Genomic DNA, 22,569 nt, shown 5'->3' with positions numbered 1-22,569 from the left:
GAAAGTTCCTGTTTTTTCATTCTCACTGACAAAATCCATAAAAACAGACATAAAACTGAGAAAGTTCCTGTTTTTCCATTCTCACTGACAAAAACCATAAAAACAGACATAAATATGAGAAAGTTTCTGTTTTTTCATTCTCACTGACAAAAACCATAAATCATCCATAACCATCCATGAAAAACATCAAATAAATCGACCAACACACATAACCATCCATGAAAACAGACATAAATGTGACAAAATTCCTGTTTTTCAAGTGAGAAAAATACTGTTTTTTCATTCTCACTGACAAAAACCATAAATCATCCATGAAAAACATCAAATGATTTGACCAACACACATAACCATGCAAGAAAACATCCATAAATGTGACAAAATTCCTGTTTTTTCATTCTCACTGACAACAAACAGACATAAAATATGTAAAAAAAAGTTGTAGGTGGCAGCAGGGGTGCGTGATCGGACCTCCTGAGGCATCTCTACTTTCATTTGAACGGAAATTAAAAGTTCTCGTGCCCTTTCTAAGTGACCAAAAAAAATTGGGGGCAACTTGGCCCCCTCCCACGCTAATTTTTTCCCGAAGTCATCCAATCAAAGTTTTTAGATAACCCTTTTGTTCAGCATAGTCGAAAATTTAATAAATATGTCTTTGAGGATGAATTAATCCCCCACAGTTCCCGGGGGAAGGGCTGATAGTTATGAACTTTGCCCATTGTCATAGGCAGCGCGCTAGCGCTGCCTAAGTAAAGAACGATGTGGGCACAATGTGTTTTTTTTTAGCAAGGCACTTCGTATCGAAGGAGTTGTCGTAGAAACTTCGAAAAATGCTCATTCGATTGGAAATTGGAGTGGCTATTGCCCTTTCTAATAGTCGAAAGTGATTGGAGGGTAACGAGCCCCCCCCCCCACACCCATCAAACCCAAAAAAACACATCCGAACACTTCCCCCAAACACATCCAATCAAAGTTTTGAGGTAGCCATTTTGTTCAGCGTAGTTTATTTCAAGATATAAAATATGTTTTTGAGGAGGACACTCCCCCACAACCCTCAGGGCAATGGTTTTAAGTTATGCCCAGAGGGCATATAAGAATGATGTCGGCACAATGTACTATGTATTATATTTTTTTCCTTTAGAGCAGGGCACTTCATATGGAAGGGGTCGTCGTAGAAACTTCAAAAGGGGCTCATTTGATTGGAGATTGAGAGTTCTAGTGCCCTTTTTAATAGTCTAAAGTGATTAGAGGGCAACTCCCTCACCCCACGCCCATCTTTCCCCCAAAAACATCCAATGAGATAGCCATTTTGTTCAGCGTAGCTGATTTCCAGATAGAAAATATGTTTTTGAGGAGGACACTCCCCCACATCCCTCAGGGCAAGGGTTTTAAGCAATGCCCTGGGGGTATATAAGGTTTTTATAGAAGGCGTTGTCGTAGAAACTTCAAAAAAGGCTCATTCGATTGGAAATTCAAAGGGCTAGTGCCCTTTTTAATAGTCGACAGTGATTGAAGGGCAACTGCCCCCCCACGCCCATCATTTCCCCAAACACATCCAATCAAAATTTTGAGATAGCCATTTTGTTCAGCGTAGTTGATTTCCAGATAGAAAATATGTTTTGAGGAGGACACTCACCCACAACCATCGGGACAAGGGTTTTAAATTATGGCCTGAGGGCATATAAGAACGATGTTGGCACAATGTGTTATTTTTTTTTTCCTTTAGAGCTGGGCACTTCATATGGTAGGGGTCGTCGTAGAAAGTTCAAAAGGGGCTCATTCGATTGGAAATTGAGAGTTCTAGTGCCCTTTTTAATAGTTGAAAGTGATTGGCACCCACGCCCATTATTCCCCCCAACACATCCAATCAAAATTTTGAGATAGCCATTTTTTCAGCGTAGTTGATTTCCAAATAGAAAATATCTTTTTGAGGAGGACACTCCCCCAAAACCATCAGGGCAAGGGTTTTAAGTTATGCCCTTGGGGCATATAAGGTTTTTATAGAAGGCGTTGTCGTAGAAACTTCAAAACAGGCTCATTCGATTGGAAATTCGAACGGCTGGTACCCTTTTTAATAGTCGTAATTGATTGGAGGGCAAATAGCCCCCCCCCCCACGCCCATAATTCCCCCAAACACATCCAATCAAAATTTTGAGATAGCCATTTTGTTCAGCGCAGTTTATTTCCAGATAGAAAATATGTTTTCGAGGAGGATACTCCACCAGAGCCCTCGGGGCAAGGTTTTTAAATTATGCCCTGGGGGCATATAAGGTTTTTAAAGAAGGTCTTGTCGTAGAAACTTCAAAAAAAGCTCATTCGATTGGAAATTCAAAGGGGTAGTGCCTTTTTTATAGTCAAAAGTGATTGGAGGGCAACTAGCCGCCCCCCACGCCCATCATTTTCCCAAACACACCCAATAAAATTTTTTAGATAGCCATTTTGTTCAGCGTAGTTGATTTCAAGATGGTAAATATATTTTTGAGGAGGTCACTCCCCCACAGCCCTCAGGGCAAGGGTTTTAAGTTATGCCCTGGGGGCTTATATGGTTTTTAAAGAAGGCGTTGTCGTAGAAACTTCAAAAAAAGCTCATTTGATTGGAAATTCAAAGGGCTAGTGCCCTTTTTAATAGTCGAAAGTGATTGGAGGGCAACTAGCCCCCCCCCCATGCCCATCACTCCCCCCAACACATCCAATACAAATTTTGAGATAGCCATATTGTTCAGCGTAGTTGATTTCCAGATAGAAAATATATTTTTGAGGAGGACACTCCGCCACAACCCTCAGGGCAAGGATTATCAGTTATGCTCTGGGGTCTTATAAGGTTTTTATTGAAATCTTTGACACTAGAAACTTGAAAAAGGGCTCATTCGATTTGAAATTCAAAGGGATAGTGCCCTTTTTAATAGTCAAGTGATATGACGGCAACTGACCCCCCTCTCACGCCCATCTTTTCCCCAAACACATCCAATAAAAATTTTGAGATAGCCATGTTGTTCAACGTAGTTGAAAGTTTTGGAAATTAGGTCTTTAAGGATGACAACCCCTCCTCCCAAAGCCCTCAGGGCAAGGGTTGTAAGATATGCCCTGGGGTATATAAAGTTTTTATTGAAAACGTTGTCGTAGAAACTTCAAAAGGGCTCATTCAATTGGAAATTGAAAGGACTATTGTCTTTTTTAATAGTTGAAAGTGATTGGATAGTGACTAATGCCCATGTCATGCCCACCATTTTCTAAAACACATCCAATCAAAATTTTGATATATCCATTTTGTTCAATGTTGTTGAATGTTCTGGAAATTAGGGCTTTTAGGATGATAACCCCCTCAGAGCCCCAAGTCCAGGAGTTATAAGTTACGCCCTGGGGGAATATAAGGTTTATATAAAGTTGTTGTATAAATCATAGGCAGCATAATCGCGCTGCCTAAGTACAGAACGGGGACACTCAAGAACGAGACAAGAAACGGGGACTAAATAAAGAGGAGGACACTCCCCCACAACCCTCAGGGTAAGGGTTTTAAGTTATGCCCTGGGGGCATATAAGAATGATGTTGGCACAATGTATTATTTATGAATTTTTTCCTTTAGAGCAGGGCACTTCGTATCAAAGAAGTTGTCGTAGAAATTTCGAAAAGCGCTCATTTAATTGGAAATTGGAGTGGCTTGTGCCCTTTTTAATAGTCGAAAGTGATTGAAAGGCGACTAACACCCCTCTCACGCCCACCATTTCCCCAAACACATCCAATCAAAATGAGATAGCCATGTTGTTTAACGTAGTTGAAAGTTCTGGAAATTGGGTTTTAGAGGATGACAACCACCCTAACAGACCTTAGGGAAAGGGTTGTAGTTTATGCCATGGGGGCATGTAAGGTGCTTATAGAAAGCGTTGTCGTTTCAAAAAGAGCTCATTCGATTGGAAATCGAAAGGCCTAGTGTCCTTTTTAATAGTCGAAAGTGATTAGAAGGCTTGACATTTTTATAGTATTAATTTAAAAAAACTTTTTTAAAAATAAGTTTTCAATTAAATGTAAAGGCAGTTTTAAAACTGAGCACTGGAGATACAATAACCTGTTAAAATTCAAATTAAGAACGACCAGAAATTACTATTAAAGAATAAATCAAACTCAAAACGAACAGAAATTAAATAAACAATAATAGCAAAAAACATACAACAAGTAATAATATAAATGAATAAATATATCTTAGAGATAGTAATGCTTGGATTGAATATGAAAATCAAGCTTATAACAAAAACAAATATTTTTCTATTAAAGCATAAATGAAACTTAAAACGAACAGAAATTAAATAAACAATCAATACAAACAAACATACAATATATATTGATGTAATTTAATAAATAAATCTTAAAACGAGTGAAACTTAAAAAGAATATGCAAATCAAGTTTGAATCGAATAAAAATAACTACAAACAAGAGTTTGGGTATCGCCTCACTGCAGAAGCCTAAAACCTACTGCGTCATTGACGCTTTACTGAAAACAATTCTTTGAAATGTTTTCACTTTTGTAACTTTAAGAAATCAAAAATTAATTAAAATTATAGGGAATAAATATCAGCATACGTATATTAAATTGACAATGCACATTTTTTTTTTCAGTAAACTCATTTGTATTTCTTTCAGTAAAGTACAAATTATATACTGACTTTTAGAAAGCATAGGGGTTTTGAACCCTACTCATATTAATTTATGCTCGTTTTGAGTTTGACTCTAATATTTATTTCAATTTTTGTTCGTTTTGGGTTTCATTTATTTATTGATACTGATTTGGGGTAGTTGTATGCTTTGTAGATTATATGATAGTCCGGACACCAGGTGTTGAAAATGTGAATCATACCACGACGGAATGGGGCTGCAAAGAGAATTAGCCTAACCTCCCCCCCTAAATTGACCATGCGAATTGAAAAATACCAATGGCACTTGCTTGCGAGTGATGGAACACTCCGAAACTTGACATTTTATTATATTTTGGTGTTTCATGCAAGAAAATGCATGTTCCACAAAGTTTGAGGTGCAGTTTTCCGCTCAAATAGAAATGCCTAGAAGCCATAGAATGTTTTCATAACAAACTAACACGATTAGTTAGAAAAAATGGCAGAGTTAAAAAAAATGGCAGAGTTAAAAAAAATGGCAAAACTATATGAGTCTTGAACAGTCTTGGAAAGTATAAACAAAATCAAATTGAATATTAGATATATAATGATATTAATTGTTGAAAGATCCATCAGTTCAGGCTTTTTTTCACTGTAATTTTTATTTACATTTTCAATGCTGTAAGAACTGGAAAATAATAAATTTGTAGTATACGAGTAATTAGTTTTCAGTGAAGCACCAATGACACAGAAGGCTTTAGGTTTTTACTGTTAAAGAAGGGGGCAGTATCCAAATTTTGCTTGTTGTGAAACTATATTTGTCTTGAAAATTCTTGAAAATAACTAATAAATTAAACTGAATATTTGATGCATAATGATATTAATTGCTAAAAGCTCATCAGTTCAAAATTTTACTGTAATTTTAATATTTATTTTCAATATTAAGTACAAAAGAAAACATTTGTAATGTAATTCGTTTTCAGTAAAGCACCAATGACACAGTAGGTTTTAGGCTTCAGCAGTGAGGCAATGCCCAAACTTTTGTTTGTAGTTATTTTTATTCGATCCAAACTGGATTTCAACATTCTTTTTAAGTTTCAATTGTTTTAAAATTTATTTATTCATTTACCTTCATATATGTTGTATGTTTGCTCATACTGATTGTTTATTCAATTTCTTTTCGTTTTAAGTTTTAATTAAAATTCAATATCAAAATATTTGTTTTCGTTTAAAGCTATATTTTCATTTTCAATTTAATCTTTACTCGCTTTAAGACGTATTTATTCATTTATGTTTTTAATTTTTGGATGTTTTTTGCTATAACTGTTTATTTAATTTCTGGTCGGTGTGAGTTACATTTATTCTGTAATAGTAATTTCTGGTAGTTTTGAGTTTGAATTTTAACAGGTATTTGTATCTCTTGAGCTTAAGTTTAAAATGGCCTTTACTTTTCTTTGAAAAACTTATTTTTCGGAAAGTTTTTTATACTTATTGTTTGTTCGTTTTTGATTCCAAAAAGTTTAAAGTCTCGATGGCATGGGGGGGAGGGGTACTTACGTTCCGATTATTCTTTACTTTAAAATACAAATCTAGAACTTTTAACTTACATCGAATGAGGCTTTTTTCAAAGTCAGTACGATTACCTCTTTGATAAAAACCTTATGTATGAACAATAGACAGCTTGCATAACTTGTAGACAGCGATTGACAGGAATGAATGGGTTGAAAAATAGCTCCAATAAGGGGGTTTAGACCATTTCTATTGCTGACACAAAGGAATCACGACTGTTTGGAATTGACCTTAATAGGATTTTGTGTGCCAAAGCAATTTTGCATCTATCACAGAGTATGTATTTTAACCTTATAATTGGATAATAATAATATATTTCCTATGTGTTCTTCCCATACAAAACCCCTTCCCATAAGTTATAAACCCCCCCTAATAAGTTATGCCCCAGGGCATAATTTTTATCTGATGCATTTAGGGCTTCGAGGAGGGGGGGCTAGTTAGCCTCCAATCTCTTTTTACTCTTAAAAAGTGAACAAGAACTTTCAATTTTCAATCAAATGAGCCCTCTCTAAAGTTTATACGAGCATCCCTTCCATAAGAAATAATGGAAAGGATTCGGAGAATCCTTAAATTACAACCCTTGCCCTGAGGGCTGTGGGGGAGTTGTCATCCTCAAAGACCTAATTTCCAAAACTTAAAACTACATTTAAAACTACGGCTGTCTCAAAACTTTGATTGGATGTGTTTTGGGAAAAGGTGGGCGTGAGAGAGGGGTTAGTTGCCCTCAAATCACTCTCGACTATTAAAAAGAGCACAAGCCCTTTGAATTTCCAATCGAATGAGCCTTTTACGAACTTTCTACGACACCATATTCTATAAAAACCTCATACTCCCCCAGTGTATACTTAAAACCCGTGCCTTGAGGGTTGTGGGGTAGTGTCTCCTCCACTGGATGCGCTACTGTCTTGAGCTCTCTGTTTCTTTCATTGTTAGGGAGGAGAGCAGATGCCTAATAGGTGTGTGTTAATACCAAAACATTTTAACTCTCATTGGGCCTTCAGGTATAACCAGAATTAGTTCAATGGAAGGGGTGGGGAAAAACGGCGTGTGTGAGGAGTATTTGCCCTTCGATCAATTTTGACTCTTTAAGAGCTGGACTAGAACTTCAAATTTCCAATCAAATGAGCCATCTCAGAAGTTTATACGAGAATCCCTTCCTGCCCCCGGGCCCTGGGAGCTTCTGTCTAGCCCAGCGTTTTGTTACTATTTTTAACAACTTTCAACTATTTTTAACAAAATTGTATTTTTAACCCTTGCATATAAAATAGCTCTGGGGGGAAAGTAATAAAAAATATTGAAGCTATATAAGATTTATTCATTTATTTATGTTTGCACCGATTATCTTTACGTTTGTAAGATAGTTAATTTTAATTTATGTTCGTTCGTTTGACCCAAATAACATCACTTTCGACTATTAAAAAGTGCACTAGCCCTTTGAATTTCTAATCGAATGAGCCTTATTTGAAGTTTATACGACAACAACTTCTGCAAAAGCCTTTATGCCCCCAGGAAATAACTTAAAAACCGTGCCCTGAGAGTTACGTGGGATTTTCGTCCTAAAAATAATATTGTCTATCGGGATATAGAGAATGCTAAACAATATGGCAATCAGAAAATGGTTAGGTGACATGTATGGAGGAATTACTAGAATGTGGGGGCTAGTTGCCCTCCAATCACTTTAGACTATCAAAAAGGGCACTATCCCTTTGAATTTCCAAACGAATGAGCCTTTTTTGATTGTCCTCCTCAAAAACATATTTTCTATCTGGAAATCAACTACGCTGAACAAAATGGCTATCTCAAAATTTACATTGGATGTGTTTGGGGGAATGATGGGCGTTGGAGGGGGGGGGCTAGGTGCCCTCCAATAACTTTCGACGATTAAAAAGAGCACTTTCCCTTTGAATTTCCAATCGAATGAGCCTTTTTTGAAGTTTCTATGACAACGCCTTCTATAAAAACCTTATATGCCCCCAGGGCATAACTTAAAACCCTTGCCCTGAGGGTTATGGGGGATTGTCCTCCTCAAAACATGTTTCTATGTGAAAATCAACTACCCTGAACAAAATGACTATCTCAAAATTTTGATTGGATGTGTTTGGGGGAATAATAGGCGTGGGGGGGGGAGGGCTAGTTCCCCTCCAAACACTTTTGACTATTAAAAAGGGCACTATCCCTTTGAATTTCCAAGCGAATGAGCCTTTTTGAAGTTTCTACGACAATGCCTTCTATAAAACCTTATATGCCCCCAGGGCTTATCTTAAAACCCTTGCCCTGAAGGTTCTGGGGGAGTTTCCTCCTCAAAAACGTATTTTCTATTTGAAAATCAACTACGCTGAACAAAATGGCTATCTCAAAATTTTGATTGGATGTGTTTGGGAAAATGATGGGCGTGGGGGGCAGTTGCCCTTCAATCACTGTCGACTATTAAAAAGGGCACTAGCCCTTTAATTTCCACTCGAATGAGCATGTTTTGAAGTTTCTATGACAACACCTTCTATGAAAACCTTATATGCCCCCAGGGCATAACTTAAAACCCTTGCCCTGAGGCTTGTGGGGGAGTGTCCCCCTCAAAAATATATTTTCTATCGGGAATTCAACTACGCTGAACAAAATGGCTATCTCAAAATTTTGATTGGATGTTGTTGGGGGAATAATGGGCGTGGAGGGGGTCTAGTTACCCTCCAGTTACTTTCGACTATTAAAAATGGTACTTGCTTTTTGAATTTCCAATCGAATGAGCCTTTTTGAAGTTTCTACGATAACACCTTCTATAAAAACCTTATTTGCCCCCAGGGTATAACTTAAAACCCTTGCCCTGAGGGTTGTGGGGGATTGTAGTCCTCAAAAATATATTTTCTATCTGGAAATCAACTATGCTGAACGAAATGGCTATCTCAAAATTTTGATTGGATGTGTTTGGGGGAATGATTAGCGTGTGGGGGCTAGTTGCCTCCAATCACTTTCGACTATTAAAAAGGGCACTATCCCTTTGAATTTCCAATCGAATGAGCCTTTTTTGATTGTCCTCCTCAAAAACATATTTTCTATCTGGAAATCAACTACGCTGAACAAAATGGCTATCTCAAAATTTTGATTTGATGTGTTTGGGGGAATGATGGGCGTTGGGGGAAAGGGGGGTTAGGGGACCTCCAAACACTTTTTAATATTAAACAGGGCACTATCCTTTTGAATTTTCAAGTAATTTAGCCTTTTTTGAAGTTACTACGATAATATCTACTATAAAAACATTGTCTTCCCTTAAGGTAGTACATACAGAACGTTTTCCGAGGGGTAGGGGGGAGTGTCCTCGTCAAAACATGTTTTTATTTGAAAATCAACTACCCTGAACAAAATAACTATCTCAAAATTTTGATTGGATGTGTTTGGGGGAATAATGGGCGTGGGGGGGGGAGGGCTAGTTCCCCTCCAAACACTTTCGACTATTAAAAAGGGCACTATCCCTTTGAATTTCTAAGCGAATGAGCCTTTTTGAAGTTTCTACGACAATGCCTTCTATAAAACCTTATATGCCCCCAGGGCTTATCTTAAAACCCTTGCCCTGAAGGTTCTGGGGGAGTGTCCTCCTCAAAAACATATTTTCTATGTGGAAATCAACTACGCTGAACAAAATGGCTATCTCAAAATTTTGATTGGATGTGTTTGGGAAAATGATGGGCGTGGGGGGCAGTTGCCCTTCAATCACTGTCGACTCTTAAAAAGGGCACTAGTCCTTTGAATTTCCAATCGAATGAGCCTTTTTTGAAGTTTCTACGACAACGCCTTCTATAAAAACCTTATATGCCCCAAGGGCATAACTTAAAACCCTTGCCCTGAGGGTTGTGGGGGAGTGTCCTCCTCAAAAATATATTTTCTATCTGGAAATAAACTACGCTGAACAAAATGGCTATCTCAAAATTTTGATGGGAGGGGTTGGGGGGAAGAAGGGGCGTAGGGGGGGGCTAGTTGCCCTCCAATCACTTTCGACTATTAAAAAGGGCGCGAGATTTGTGAATTTAAAATTTACTGATACTGTTTTGAAGTTTCCATTACAACGCGTTCTATAAAAACCAGATTTACCGCTAGGGCATAGAAGAACGCCCTTGCTCTGTAAGTGATGGGGGATTGTTATCATTACAAACATATTTTCCTTTCAGAAATCAATTCCGCTGAACAAAATAGCTGTCTCAAAACTTTGATTGGATGTGTTTGGTGGAATGATGTGCGTGGGGGGGCTAGTTGTCGTCCAGTGACATTTGACTATTAAAAAGGGCACTAGAACTCTCGATTTCCAATCGAATGAGCCCCATTTGAAGTTTCTACGACGACCCCTTCCGTATAAAGAACCTCTGGGAAAAAAAAATAATAATAAATAGTAATAATAAAACATTGGAGCCGTATGGCCTTTACTATAGGCAACACTACAGCGTTGCCTCTGAAAGATCAAAGTGGGTATAATGTATTATTTTTTGTTGTTGTTGTTGTTTAGACCAGGGCACTTCGTATCGAAGGAGTTGTCGTGGAAACTTCGAAAAGGGCTCATTCGATTGAAAATAGAAAGGGCTTATGCCCTTTTTAACAGTCAAAAGTGATTTGAGGGAAACTAATCCCCCTTCCACTCCTACCCTCCCACGCCAAACCTCCCATTTCTGCTCTTAAAATTTAACCAAATCAAAATAGTGTAAGTGTGTCCAAGCTATCAAAGAAAGTAAACAGATTTTTTTTGCGAATGGTATCAAGTTTTCTATTTCAGGTCAACTAGAGGAGGTATGGAGCTAAATGAAATATTTCTATTTGTGTCCAGATTTTTAAAAGGGTTTATGTTGTTAAAAATTGCCGAAAAGTCTTCTCCAGCATACAAATAGCAGGCCAAAGTATAAAGTCTTAAAAAATACGAAAAGATTTAAAGTATTATTTTCTTTTTCCCTGAAAAGAATATGTCAATAAAAAACGAACAGAAATTAATTAAAAAACGTAATTACAAGAGATAAGTTTTTTAAAAAAAAGTAAACAGCTCCAATAAGTCAAGAATCAGCAAAAATTAAGTGCAAAAATATTCCAAGTAGGAACCTACCACAATACAGCATAGGTAAATGAATGAAATCCAGTATGTAGAGTAATTACGATAAATAACCGTGTCAAACTCAAAACGAGCAGAAATTACCATAAGTTGGGCGCAAAACCCCTATGCCTTCCCAAAGCTAGAACAAACTTTGCACTTTACTGAAAAAATACAAATGAATGTGAAGTCTCAGTTTAATATACATATAAGGACACTTAGTACTAAAAATGTTGATATTATTTGATTTATTAAATTCATAAAATTAAAAAATTTATATTTTTTCAGTAAAGTGAAAATTTTGTTCTGGCCTTGGGAAGGCACAGGGGTTTTGCGCCCAACTTATGTTAATTTCTGCTCGTTTTGAGTTTGACTCGGTTAATTATTGTAATTTCTGTTTGTTTAGGGTTTGGTACAGCGCCCCAAGCAACTCGTCCATGAAACTATTTCCAGTATTTTGTATCTGGGACCATATTCTAAAAATAACCTATTGCGTGACAGCTAAGATTCTCCATTTTTTGGCACTCGTTAGAATGATGCGTTACTCTCCAATTTCTTTCACGCTTTTTGCTAACATCTGTGAGCTGTAAGATCTTAGAACAAACATTAATTGAAAAAAAACGATAATCTTTGCAGAAAGATGAAAGATGAAATTTTTGACGTACCTACATACATCCATATTAACATGATTGTAGACAGTATAGGCTTGAAATTCGGGGAGCGCTCAGTCCACTTTTAGCTAATATTTATGTCGATTATGTGAAAACATTAAACGTTAGAATTATAAGTTTTAATACTTTTTTTTGGGGGGGGGGTATATGAAGGAGGTGTTGTTTGGAATTGCGGGGAATTAAAAATTGGTAGGTTTTATTGAACCAACCAGGTGAACAGTTTACCCCCCCCCCCTTTCTCCTCCACCATTGTCCATGCTGGACCTTTAGTAGATTTAGCTATTTTCTCTCTTCACTTGGCTAGAATCTCCTCAATTCTAGGAGCTGTAAATTGTATCACTACTATTATTAATATGTGGCCTTAGCCAATCATAGGCAGCGCGCTAGCGCTGCCTAAGTAAAGAACGATGTGGGCCCAATATGTTTTTTTTTTCTCCATACCCGGGCACTTCGTATAGAAGGAGTCGTTGTAGAAACTTAGAAGAGGGCTCATTCGAATGGAATTGGAGTGGTTAGTGCCCTTTTTAATAGTCGAAAGTGATTGGAGGGCAACTAGCCCCCCCCCACGCCCATCATTCCCCCAAACACATCCAATCAATATTTTGAAATAGCCATTTTGTTCAGCGTAGTTGATTTCCAGATAGAAAATATGTTTTTGAGGACGACACTCCCCCACAACCCTCAGGGTAAGGGTTTCAAGGTATGCCCTTGAGGCATATAAGGTTTTTATAGAAGGCGTTGTCGTAGAAACGTCAAAACAGGCTCATTCGATTGGAAATTCGAAGGGCTAGTGCTCTTTTTAATAGTCGAAAGTGATTGGAGGGCAACTAGCACCCCCCGCCCCTATCATTCCCCCAAACAAATCCAATTAAAATTTTGAGATAGCCATTTTGTTCAGCGTAGTTGATTTCCAGATAGAAAATATGTTTTTGAGGAGGACTCTCCCCCACAGCCCTCAGGGCAAGGGTTTTAAGTAATGCCCTGGGGGCATATAAGGTTTGTATACAAGGCGTTGTCGTAGAAACTTCAAAACATGCTCATTTGATTGGAAATTCGAAGGGCTAGTGCCCTTTTTAATATTCGAAAGTGATTGGAGGGCAACTAGCCCCCCCCCCCCACACCCATCATTCCCCCAAACACAAACTTGAAAAAGGGCTCATTCAATTGGAAATTCAAAGGGCTATTGCCCTTTTTAATAGTCGAAAGTGATTTGAGAGCAACTAACCCCCTCTCACGCCGACCCTTTCCCCAAACACATCCAATCAAATTTTTTATATAGCCTTTTTCTTCAACGTAGTTGAAAGTTCCGGAAATTACGTCTTCAAGGATTACAACCCCTCCCCCCATAGCCCTCAGGGCAAGGGTTGTCAGTTATGCCATGGGGGCATATAAGGTTTATATAGAAAGTTGTTGCATAAATCGTAGGCAGCGCGATCGCACTGCCTAAGTAAAGAACGAGGACACTCGAGAATGAGACCAGAAACGGTGACTAAGTACAGAGGAGTACACTCCCCCACAGTCCTAAGGGCAAGGGTTTTAATTTATGCCCTGGGGACATATAAGGACGAAGTTGGCCTAATACATTATTTATTAATTTTTTCCTTTAGAGTAGGGCACTTCGTATCGAAGAATTTGTCGTAGAAACTTCGAAAAGCGCTCATTCAATTGGAAATTGGAGTGGCTTGTGCCCTTTTTAATAGTCGAAAGTGATTGAAAGTGTACTAACACCCCTTCCACGCCCACCATTTCCCAAAACCCATCCAATCAAAATTTTGAGATAGCCATTTTGTTCAGCGTAGTTGATTTCCAGATAGAAAATATGTTTTTGAGGAGGACTCTCCCCCACAGCCCTCAGGGCAAGGGTTTTAAGTAATGCCCTGGGGGCATATAAGGTTTGTATACAATGCGTTGTCGTAGAAACTTCAAAACATGCTCATTTGATTGGAAATTCGAAGGGCTAGTGCCCTTTTTAATAGTCGAAAGTGATTGGAGGGCATATAGCCCCCCCCCCACACCCATCATTCCCCCAAACACATCCCATAAAATTTTGAGATAGCCATTTTGTTAAGCATAGTTGATTTCCAGATAGAAAATATATTTTTGAGGAGGACACTCCCCCACAACCCTCAGGGCAAGGATTATAAGTTATGCCCTGGGGGCGTATTAGGTTTTTATTGAAATCTTTGTCGTAGAAACTTGAAAAAGGGCTCATTCGATTGGAAATTCAAAGGGCTAGTACCCTTTTTAATAGTCGAAAGTGATTTTAGAGCAACTAACCCCCTCTCACGCCCACCTTTTCCCCAAACACATCCAATCAAAATTTTTAGATAGCCATTTTCTTCAACGTAGTTGAAAGTTTTGGAGATTAGGTCTTCAAGGATGACAACCCCTCCCCCCATAGCCCTCAGGGCAAGGGTTTGTCTCAGGGCAAGAAGTTGTAGTAGAAACTTCGTAAAACGCTCATTAAACTGAAAATTGGAGTCGCTTGTGCTCTTTTTAATAGTCGAAAGTGATTGAAAGTGGACTAGAATCCCTTCCACGCTCACCCTTTCCAGAAACCCATCTCATGAAAATTTTGATATAACCATTTTGTTAAGCGCAGTTGATTTCCAGATAGAAAATATATTTTTGAGGAGGACACTCCCCCACAACCCTCAGGGCAAGGATTATAAGTTATGCCCTGGGGGCATATAAAGTTTTTATTGAAATCTTTGTCGTAGAAACTTGAAAAAGGGCTCATTCGATTGGTAATTCAAAGGGCTAGTACCCTTTTTAATAGTCAAAAGTGATTTTTGGGCAACTAACCCCCTCTCACGCCCACCTTTTCCCCAAACACATCCAATCAAAATTTTTAGATATCCATTTTCTTCAACGTAGTTGAAAGTTTTGGAAATTAGGTCTTCAAGGATGACAACCCCTCCCCCCATAGCCCTCAGGGCAAGGGTTGTCAGTTATGCCATGGGGGCATTTAAGGTTTATATAGAAAGTTGTTGAATAAATCATAGGCAGCGCGATCGCGCTGCCTAAGTAAAGAACAGGGACACTCGAGAACGAGACAAGAAACGGGGAGTAAGTAAAGAGGAGGACACTCCCCCACAGTCCTCAGGGCACGGGTTTTAAGTTATGCCCTGAGGGCATATAAGAACGATGTTGGCACAATACACTATTTATCAATTTTTTCCTTTAGAGCAGGGCACTTCTTATCGAAGAAGTTGTCGTAGAAACTTCGAAAAGCGCTCATTCAATTGGAAATTGGAGTGGCTTGTGCCCTTTTTAATAGTCGAAAATTGTTTGGAAGTTGACTAACATCCCTTCCACGCCCACCATTTCCCAAAACCCGTCCAATCAAAATTTTAAGATAGCCATTTTGTTCAGCGTAGTTGATTTCCAGATAGAAAATATGTTTTTGAGGATGACACTCCCCCACAACCCTCAGGGAAAGGATTTTAAGTTATGCCCTGGGGGCATATAAGGTTTGTATACAAGGCGTTGTCGTAGAAACTTCAAAACATGCTCATTTGATTGGAAATTCGAAGGGCTAGTGCCCTTTTTAATAGTCGAAAGTGATTGGAGGGCATATAGCCCCCCCCACGCCCTCCGTTCCCTAAACACATCCAATCAAAATTTGAGATAGCCATCTTGTTAAGCGTACTTGATTTCCAAATGGAAAGTATATTTTTGAGGACGACCCTCCCCCTCAGGGCAAGGGTTTTAAGTTATGCCCTGGGGGCATATTAGGTTTATATTGAAATCATTGTCGAAGAAAATTGAAAAATGGGTCATTTAATTTGAAATTCAAAGGGCTAGTGCCCTTTTTAATAGTCGAAAGTGATTTTAGAGCAACTAACCCCTCTCACGCCCACCTTTTCCCCAAACACATCCAATCAAAATTTTTAGATAGCCATTTTCTTTAACGTAGTTGAAAGTTTTGGAGATTAGGTCTTCAAGGATGACAACCCCTCCCCCCACAGCCCTCAGGGCAAGGGTTTTAAGTAATGCCCTGGGGGCATATAAAGTTTGTATACAAGGCGTTGTCGTAGAAACTTCAAAACATGCTCATTTGATTGGAAATTCGAAGGGCTAGAACCCTTTTTAATAGTCGAAAGTGATTGGAGGGCATATAGCCCCCCCCCCCCACACCCATCATTCCCCCAAACACATCCGATAAAATTTTGAGAGGGCCTTCTTGTTCAGAATAGTTGATTTCCAAAGGGGCAATCCATTTTTGAGGACTAAAATCCCCCACACCCCTTAGGGCAAGGATTTTCATTTTGGCTATGGGGTCTTATAAAGTTCTTATTGAAATCTTTGTCATAGAAACTTTAAAATGGGCTCATTCAATTTGAAATTCAAAGGGCTAGTGCCCTTTTTAATAGCCTCGAAACTGATTTTAGGGCAACTAACCCCCTCCTCTCACGCCGACCTTTTCCCCAAACACATCCAATCGAAATTTTTGGATAGCCATTTTCTTTAACGTAGTTGAAAGTTTTGGAGATTAGGTCTTCAAGGATGAAAACCCCTCCCCCCATAGCCCTCAGGGCAAGGGTTGTAAGTTATGCCCTGGGGGCATATAAGGCTCATATAGTAAGTTGTTGAATAAATCAGAGGCAGCGCGATCGCGCTGCCTAAGTAAAGAACGAAGACACTCGAGAACGAGACCAGAAACGGGGACTAAGTAAAGAGGAGGACACTCCCCCACAGTCCTCAGGGCAAGGGTTTTAAGTTATGCCCTGGGGGCATATAAGAACGAAGTTGGCATAATACATTATTTATTAATTTTTTCCTTTAGGGCAGGGCACTTCGTATCGAAGAATTTGTCGTAGAAACTTCGAAAAGCACTCATTCAATTGGAAATTGAAGTGGCTTGTGCCCTTGTTAATAGTCGAAAGTGATTGAAAGTTAACTAACACCCCTTCCACGCCCATCATTTCCGAAAACTCATCTCTTCAAAATTTTGAGATAGCCATTTTGTTCAGCGTAGTTGATTTCCAGATAGAAATTATGTTTTTGAGGACAATCCCCCTTAGAACAAGCCCTTAGGGCCAGGGTTGTAAGTTATACTCTGGGTGGGTATATAAGGTTTTTTATATAAGGCGTTGTCGTAGAAACGTAGAAAAAAGACTTATTCGATTGGAAATTCAAAGGACAAAATACTTACACTTATCATTTTCATCATTCGTTGAGTTGGTATCATCGCTTCCACACTTCGATCCTAAACAAAAAAAAGAAACATAGATATCTTCATAAAATCCAAAAACACTACTACTGTTTCCAGGCCTAGTATCAATGAAAGCCAAGACGAATCCACAAGAACTCCAAACACAACCCGGGACGCTCCGCACCGCGAGATACATTAAACACAATTAATAATTTTTTCTCATTTTATTTTTTTATTTTATTCCATCCACAACATCTTTTAAAAAAAAAAAAAAAAGAAAAAACACGAGACAACATTACTTCATACCAATATGCTATCACAAAAAAAAGAAGGAAAAAACGCAACAAAATAACAACTCAAAACCATATTAAACTAAAATAATTAATATAAATATAAATATGACAACCCGCTTAGCATTGCATAGGCACACCTCGAGGATTTATTGGCACTGACAATTCAGGAATCACGTCATTCACGGAGAAAGAAACACGCAGGCCATTTGGCCAATCAAAACAAAGGAGAGGTGGAACCGATTTTGTTACCCATGCTTGAATACCACAATCAGCAAGCTTTGATATTTTTTCAATCAGCCGTTTTCTAATATCTCTCACTGCCGTCGGAGCATCATCACTAAGATAAACATCTTTATGACAGCAAGCAATCTTACCTTTAAGTGTCTTACTCTGTTTCAAAATCTTGATTTTTTATTCTTTAGAGCGAGCAGCAACTTTAAAATATCCAAACTCTATTTTCCCTTCTGTAACAGAAAATTATGGGGTCTCTTTTACACAAAGTTCTTCTTCGCAGATGGTTTTGAAAATCTCTTAAGCTTCCTCTTTATCGTCGCAAGGTATATTCCAAACCACAACATTTTTCTCATTCATTCTCTGCTCGCAATGCATTAACCCATTTTTCAACTGATTATTTTCTTCACGGAGAAACACTGACTCAGATGTAACAACACTAATCTGTGATCTTACATTTATTATTTCATTCTCAGTAGTCGCCACATGGGTTTGGATCGTCGAAATTTGCAGCAATTGGCCAGATAAAGCTTCCTCAAGTGATTTGACCCAGGTTTCCAGAGATTTGAACTGGTTCGTGATACTGTCAAGCTTTTTCCATTGTCTTTCACTATAGTTAGAATTTCAGAAAAGCTCCGAGACAGCGTCGAAATTGACAAAGTCTCTCCATCCTTAGGTGAAGATGACGAATAATCATTTTGATCCTCATCGAATGAGACTATCTCACTCATATGATACCCCTGAAGTTTCCTCTTGGTGCGATAATCCGTTCTAAAAATTGCTGATACGCCCAAATTATCAATCTGTATGCACATAATATGCTTTGATTTAGTTCAACGTTTCCCCTTAACACTTCCTCAGATGCTTAGTTCAATATCCTCAGCCTTTGTAGTACCCGCTACAGAAGTAGTAGTTTTGGTGGTAGTAGTAGTTGTGGTAGCAGTAGAAGCAGCGGTAGTTGTAGAAGTAGTGATAGTAGCGTGTAAATATTGCCTTTTTGGTCAATTGATCATATCCCTTATCCTTTTCCGAAAGTTCCAAATGAATATATTAAGTCATTCATGAGTTACGCCCTTTTGACAACCCATATACGCCTAACATGTTTTGATTTAGTTCAATATTCCTTGAAAAACTCATCTTAACACCCTTCGTATTTTGGGAAAGTAGTAATCAAAAATGCATACCTTTTCTTGATAACATATGCTATGTGTAAATAATGAACAAATTGCCTAACTTACAGCCCTTACCCTGAGGCCTCGGGGAAGAGGGTTTGTCATCCTCCAATGCATAATTACTGAACTTTTCAACAATGCTGAAAAAAAAAGATATCTCAAAGCTTTGTTCGGATGTTTGTTCTTGGGAAATGATGGGTGGGGGGGGGGGCGGGGAGTGCTCTCAAATCGCTTTTGACTCTCAAAAAGCGCACTATAACTTCCAATTTCAAATCAAATAGGCCCCACCTGAAGTTTTTACGACAACCCATTTCATAAGAACCTTGTATGCCCCTAGGGCATAACTTACAGTCCTTGTCCCTGGGCCCTGGGGTTTTTGTCAACCCTGGAGGCATTGTTATATGTTCTTTGGACTATTTTGTTTTAGAATGGATATCTCACAACTTCAATCAGATGCGTTTCATGAAAGAGGGGTAGTTAGGGGGGCGGGGCTAGTTGACTTCCATCAGTTTTGACTCTTAAAGGGGAACTAGAACTTCCAATTTTCAAACAAATGAGCTACCTCCAAATTTTATGCAACCATCCCTTCCATAAAAACCATAAATGCCCCCGGGCACAACTTATAACCCTTGCCCCCAGGCTCTGGCGGTGTGTAACAACCCCAAAAGCCTTGTTATATGTTTGTTGGACTATTTTGAATCAAATATCTATATCAAAATTTCTATTGTCTACATTTTGGGAAAAGACAACGTTGATCGCTTTGACTCTTAAAAAGGGCACTACAACTTCTGATTACCTTTCCAATGAGACCCGTCTCAAGTATATACGACCCCCCTTTCTGTAAGAACCTTATATGTCCCCAGGGCGTAACTTACAACCCTTACAAGGACTGTGGGGTAGTTGTCATCCTCAAAGACATAATGTCTGGACCCTTCAACTACGCTGAACAAAATTGCTATCTAGAAAGTTTGATTGGATGTGTTGGGGGAAACGATGGGTGTGGAGGGGGGGGCTGGTAGCTGTCAAATAACTTTTAACTCTTAAAAAGGGCACTTTAACTTCCGATTTCAAATAAAATTTGCCCCAGCTGAAGTTTATACAAACAACCATTCCATAAGAACCTTATATGCCCCAGGGCATAACTTACAACCCTTGCCCCAGGGCTCTGGGGGCTGTGTTAGAGGTCTTAGAGGTATTGTTATATGTTCTTTGGACTATTTCGAACAAAATGAATATCTCACAATTTTAATCAGTTGCGTTTGGTGGACAGAGTCGGGGGGGGGGGGGCTAGGTGCCCTCCTCCGCTTTTCAAACAGTTCGTGGTAACGAACTTTAAGTGAGGAGCGACCCGGCTCAATGATAACCGAAACTCTAAAAAACGGGTTTTTGATACCAATAGATACATAAAAAGAATAACATTTTAATGCTGATTTCAAATATATAACATTCATCAAGTTTATTCTTACCCATCAAAAGTTACGCGCCTGAGAAAATTTGGTTTTATCGACTCAGTGGTCCTAGAATATCGTGAGAGGACTCATTGGAACGGAAATTAAAAGCTCTAGTGCTCATTTTAAGTGACCAAAAAAATGGAGGGCAGCTAGGCCCCCTCCCACGCTCATTTTTTCCCAAAGTCACCTGATCAAAATTTTGAGATAGTCATTTTTTCAGCATGGTTGAAATTATGATATCTATGTCCTTTAGGATGACTTAATCCCCCGAAGTCACCGAGGCGAGGGCTGAAAGTTATGAACTTTACCCAATGTTAACATATAGAATTGGTTTTTGGGAAGTATACAGACGTTTTCAGGGGGGATTTTTTCTGGTAGTAGGGGGGTGGGTGGATCGGGGGTTATGTGGGAGGATCTTTCCATGAAGGAAGTTTTCATGGGGGAAGGGACATTGCTATGAAGGGGGCGCCGGATTTCCCAGCATTATTTAAAAGAAGATCAGAAATTAAATAGGGTTTGTTTCCTCCCCAAAAGCCTTGTTATATGATCTTTGGACTATTTTGAATAAAATTGCTATCTTAAAATTTCATTTGGATGCATTTCGGGAAATTACAACGTGTGAGGGGGGAGGGGATACAAGGGCGCCGACAGAAAATTTTCCGGGGGGCAGACGCTAAAATAGTAGTGGTGGTTGGGTGACAGGGAATATATTTCAGGATATGTTTTTGTTAGGAATAAGTTTATTTTTAAATGCGTTCAGGGAAAAAAGCTTTCAAATAAGAAGAGCAATTAAATTGCATGCAAAATGAAACAAAATACAGCAAATTTTAAACGACAAGGATTCCCGGCAAAGGGATCAATTTATTTAACCAATAATATATTTAATTATCGTGTATTTAATCTTAAAAGAAAATCAAACTCGAATCAAAATTATAGAAAGATTTATCGCTTCTGTAGATTATAACTAATGTAGACTTGTGTTTATGTAATTTCCTACGCCTTAGAATAGTTTACAGAAGGAGTAGAGATACTAAAACATCATCCTGCCTGCATAGATACCATAGCTGCATAGATGTGTTGATTTTATAATGGTCATTTAAAATGTACCTCTTTCATAATAGAACAATTCTCCCCCTCGAACTTTAATCTCTTATACATTCAGACTTAAAAAAATAGAATAGCGAAAGAAAAACCAAATTTAAACTTACTACCCAGCTGTGAAATTGACCCTCTTTCTTTTTTGGTCCTATTCAAAAAAAAAAAAAATGAGCAGCTTCCAAATAATTTTTCGTTACAAGAGAATCTTATCAAATAGTTTGTGATAAAAAAAACTGGAAGTAAAAAGTGGCTTGGGCCAATATTCACCAAAACTAAAAATAGAATTCTCATGATAATTGCTACACCGGCAGTATTGACTTTTTATACTGATTCTAAATATAAAATTCTTTCAGTTCATTGTTACCCACCCAAAACCAAAAATCTGAGAAAACTTGCCTGATTTTAAAAAAAAGGGGAAACTCCCCCAAAAAAAGCAAGCGATCTTGTTGAAAATACCTTTATTAGATACATAATATCAGAGAACCCTACGGTAGAGGTTTCAAGCTCCAATCTTCAAAATATGGAATTTCGGGGTTTTTTTTTCAGAAGAAACATTTTCCCAGGGTTTTTTTTCCCAGGGTGATCGTATCAAACCGAAGGTCCAAGATAATTGGGAGGGAGCTCATTCAAACTTAAATTTAAAGCTCTTTTTAAGTCACCATACAGATTAGGCTAGGGGAAAGACTTGTTTTCTGCCATTTTAGGGCGCCAAACTACGAATTTACCCCCAAAGAGGACGAATTTGCAATCAATTTAAAATTCTGAGAAGCTAATTGATTTAAAAGCATCAATAACTATATTTTAGGCTTCCCAGTTGCAAAAGAAGTAATGCAAGACGACGGCAGTACTGGATTCAACCAAGCTGATTCTCTTTATTTATAATGAAATTAGGCTACGTTTGGTGATCTATACTTGCGTATCCGCTATAATGAGAGGGAGTGAGTCATTGTTTAGATCGGGGTAGGGTAGCTTCCTAAAAAATTATATTTTAATGGACAAAGTGCTTATTCTTCATGAGGCTTCAGATAAATGTGAAAGAGGTAGGGAGAGAATGAATTAATTAAAATGTTCCTCTATACAGCTAAAATGTTGCATTCCCATATCTATCAGCACAGAGGTGGAAAGGGCAAGGCAGGCCATCATCAGCCCCACCAGGAAATTTCTTTGGGGTGGCAAATACAGCTAGGAACTTAGTTTTCAGCAATTTTAAATGGTAATATTTTTCTTTTTCTATTTATATGAATTACTTCAATGTATTTAAAAA

The 22,569-nt window shown here is 38.3% G+C and overlaps 1 long non-coding RNA gene across 1 annotated transcript in view; it reads right to left on the bottom strand.

Moving 5' to 3' along the window:
* LOC148955064 (uncharacterized) overlaps positions 1-17,096 on the bottom strand; it is a 35,534-nt gene extending 18,438 nt beyond the window's left edge. Inside the window, exon 1 of the long non-coding RNA XR_016143459.1 lies at positions 17,061-17,096. This is a non-coding gene — a long non-coding RNA (uncharacterized LOC148955064). The remainder of the gene's footprint in view (positions 1-17,060) is intronic.
* Positions 17,097-22,569: the final 5,473 nt, after the last annotated feature.

Source organism: Artemia sp. Qi Xiang Cuo, chromosome 2 (genome assembly GCF_049724085.1).
Source record: "Artemia sp. Qi Xiang Cuo chromosome 2, ASM4972408v1, whole genome shotgun sequence".
Taxonomy (NCBI): domain Eukaryota; kingdom Metazoa; phylum Arthropoda; class Branchiopoda; order Anostraca; family Artemiidae; genus Artemia; species Artemia sp. Qi Xiang Cuo.
Note: the sequence above shows the minus strand (reverse complement) of the source record. Positions and strands in the feature narration are given on the sequence as shown.